Source organism: Rutidosis leptorrhynchoides, chromosome 4, assembly GCF_046630445.1.
Source record: "Rutidosis leptorrhynchoides isolate AG116_Rl617_1_P2 chromosome 4, CSIRO_AGI_Rlap_v1, whole genome shotgun sequence".
Lineage (NCBI taxonomy): Eukaryota > Viridiplantae > Streptophyta > Magnoliopsida > Asterales > Asteraceae > Rutidosis > Rutidosis leptorrhynchoides.
Window position 1 is genome coordinate 452,948,266 of NC_092336.1, and position 4,354 is coordinate 452,952,619.

A 4,354-nucleotide genomic window follows, 5' to 3' on the forward strand; every position below is an offset into this window, starting at 1 on the left:
ATATTATTAGTATACATAAAATATTACGACGGAGTGATGTCCGAGTGATTTCAAAATAGTTTTTTGAATGAGTCGAAGCTAAAAAAATTATGGGTTATAGCTATGGAGGTGATGGGTATGGTTCATAGGTATGCTCGTGAGGTCAATCTAGTGTTTATCATCTCCGTTGCGTCTACGTACTTTCCTGCAATATTGAATCTCAATATTGATACGTGAGCACTCATAACTTAACTTTTATATATCAATAGTGTATCCCTGACTAGTGCTCGAGTATATAGGATTATGCATGCTTGTACATTCGATATTGTCCTTAGATAGGTTTGTTGAATCCTGAATTAGATACATATGCTACTGAGATAGGGTATATGATATGCATGTCATTGGAAAGCTAGCGAAAAATTAAGAACTTTTCATTTAGATATCGAATGGTTTCGATGAACGGATTAGAAGTTATAGTCAACTGAATTTTAGTATTATTGTTAAAATGATTATTATTACTATCGTCGTTATTATTTTAATAGAAATATCATTGTTATTATAAAATATCATTATTACTATTATGTTAGTATTATCATTTTATCAAAATACCATTTTTAGTAAATATAAATATTGTTATAGAATAATAATAATTATTATTACAAAATAATATAACTTTTACTTATTATTATTATGATCAATATTATTTTATCAAATAAATAGGGGATAAAAGATATTTTTCACCACGCGTAATATAATTACATTAATAATACTTACCACTATAGTTTTACGATATTAAGTGAACTTTATAAATTTTACTACTTAAGATATATAAAAGTATATTTTATTATATATAAACGTTAATATAAATTTTTATTAATAAATGACTTTTATTATTATAAAATCTAATAAATATATTTAAATATATAAAACGACTATAGTTAAGTTATATAATAAACACGTATAAATTTTAGAAGTCATTTTGGGTCAAGTTGACTGTTGTTGACTTTTACATATTAGTCTCGAGCATTAGGATTGTGGTACACTATGACTTGACCAAAAATTGTTAGACAAATATTGACCAACATATAAATATATATAATTAATATAGGTTCGTGAATCCCAGGCCAACCTTGCACTTGTTAAATGACGTTATATGTATTTTTACTACGAAATACAGTATGGTGAGTTTCATTTGCTCCCTTTTATATATATTTTTGGGACTGAGAATACATGCGCTGTTTTTTTATAAATGTTTTACGAAATAGGCACAAGTACTAAAACTAATTCTACGTGGGTTTAAACCAGAAATATACCCTTAGCTTGGTAACATTAAACTACTTGTCTATGTACGGTAGGCGCGAATCCTAAAGATAGATCTAATGGGCCTGACAAACCCCATCCTAACTATGGAATGCTTTAGTACTTCGAGGTTATTTTAAACACACCTGATCTGGTGTACTTCAGAGGGTAAAACATGAATGTTAAGGCTTGTTACCGGGTGCCTACAACTTATAGAATACTTTTATACACTTGCGAGTGTACATATATTTATAAACGGAAATCTTGTGGTCTATTAATATATTGAAATGATTGTTATGATAAACCTATGAACTCACCAACCTTTTGATTGACACTTTAAAGCATGTTTATTCTCAGGTATTAAAGAAATCTTCCGCTGTGCATTAACTCATTTTAAGGATATTACTTGGAGTCATTCATGGCATATTTTGAAAGACGTTGCATTCAAGTCATTGAGTTCATCAAGATTATTATTAAGTCAATTATAGTTGGATGTATTATGAAATGGTGTGCATACCGTCAATTTTTGTTGTAAAGAAAGTTTGTCTTTTAAAAACGAATGCAATGTTTGTAAAATGTATCATATAGAGGTCAAATACCTCGCGATGTAATCAACTATTGTGAATCGTTTATAATGTATATGAACGGGTCCTTTCAGTTGGTATCAGAGCGGTGGTCTTAGCGAACCAGGTCTTGCATTAGTGTGTCTAACTGATAGTTGTTAAGATGCATTAGTGAGTCTGGACTTCGACCGTGTCTGCATGTCAAAAGTTTTATTTATCATTTTTAGTCGGAAATCATCTACTTACCATCCTTAGGAAATTACCTGCTTATCATTCTTATTCTAGACACGTCTTGCTGCATTGATTGCATGAATAGTGTATAGACAAAATTCATATCTTAGCGTATCTGCTAAATCATATATTATCGTATCTATTACCGTAAACTTTGCCTGATATATTCCGTAAATTCCTCCGTAATCTATGAAATCTTTTGATCTATATATATAGATATTCTATGTAGTTAGAATACCACCCGATAGTCGAAAAATCATTTCGTATCGAAAAATCCTTTATCAAATCGTACGAAATGGAATTCGTCATCAGTTCAAGTTCCTCGGATTCCGAAATGGAATCCCACTCAAGTTCCGAAAGCAATGTGACCGGAATGGATCAACCAATTAGTCATCATCTATTCTGGATGAATTAGGGATGGGTTCGTAGCCTCCTTAATCATTGGAGACAAGAAGAAGGTGATCCCTTCCATCCACCACATTGCCCTCTTGGCGAAGAACCTGAAGCACTTACCGGCGAACCTATCCGAAACACCATTTTCTCTCTTATTTCTAGAGTATCTCGTCACGATTACATACTACACCAAATTCTAGATTTTATTTATCCGCTCGTCCGAACCGACAATCACCCCGGTGTAATAGAAGAAGTCAACGAGCTTCGCGCTCGGGTAGTGGCTTTGGAGAATATGGTGCAAAGGTTACAAACACCAGCAGCAGCACCAACAGCATAAACAGTACCACCATCAGCAACACCAACAGAACCATTACCACCACCAACAACAACCGCATCGCAAACCTCAACTTCACAATCTGTCCCATGAGCATCGACGTCATACGCCCTGTAGATACTAAGGAATACCACAACGATGAAGTATTGATTCATAACTTCATTAGGAAAACATTCTACGACGATTATGTAATTTCTAAAGTTTAGAAATTATCTATCCTAGCCTTAACCATAAATCAAGTGAGTTTAATTTAATATTAACTCATTAAATCTATATTACATCTGAAGAAATATACACATATATTTCCATAAAGACTGTAATAAAATTCTTTTGTACAAAATATTAATTGTGACATTTTTTTTAACGGGTAGTTAATACCCGAGAGATATATAAATTCACAATTAATATGTTACATTCTTCGAATCTGATTCAGCAAATCATCCATTATACTCCCTACTTTCACAACAATATACATTCTTTTATAGAAATCAAAACAACCATACTCATTCAAAAATCTAATTACATATTCTGATTTTGAAATCGCCGAATTCAATTCAAGTTATAAACGATATCATCACTCTTAGATTCTTACATCTTTCAAAGCTATACTTTAACTTCAAAACTGTGTTAGAACATCGTATGTATATTAACGATTATAATCTGTGTTCAAACCCTTCAAAATACCTGAAGACACTTCAAATAATGAACAATCGAGATGATGATCCAACCACATGTTATCCACAGTTACGTACCTGAAAAACTCTTGAAACCAAAGTCATAATTTAACATGTATCCATGTCAGACCTTTTGGCATTTACTAGCTAAAATAACTTTTCAATCCCTTCTAAAAATAGACGATTTTGTCACAGCTCCAGCAAACCAACTTCAATTGTTCATTCGAATAAGCCTTATTATAATGATTACACCTTCATCATTATTACCGGGGAACCTTTCATATCTCGCCACATTAGCAGTAAACTTATTAACAACTTCATTGATCTTTGACTTTCCGAAAACTCTTTATATTTATCAAAATCCCATCATTTACTCATCTGCATCTTGTAACGAGAATTGCCATATGAATCATCAGAAATTAGCAATCAGTATTTTGAAATCTCGCAGCATGTCTACGCCAACAATTATATGTGTCTATCTTCTGGACTTATATACTTTGATTGTGAAGTTTCTGAAAAACACCCTAAACTGCGAACTAGTTCTCGAAATACTAATGAAGCAGCAAAAACTATAAATGACCTTAACAGTAAAAAGTTTGATGATAAAGAGTAGTGTGTTGAAAAAGCTCAGAAAAAGAGAAGCTTTGGAACTGGAAAAAGGATTGAGCAAAGTATGAAGGAGGCTGTGGACAAATCACAAAGGCTGAACCTGCCTTCAAAGAATTCACATGATTCAGTACTTACTGAAGTCATTAACGAATACATTGCTCCTAACTCTAAACCCCTGCGGACAATATCCTTCATCATCCTCTAATATTAGACATTCTAAGATATCATCGTATCTTTCATTATAAATATCATCCATACTTCTGAAGATATTT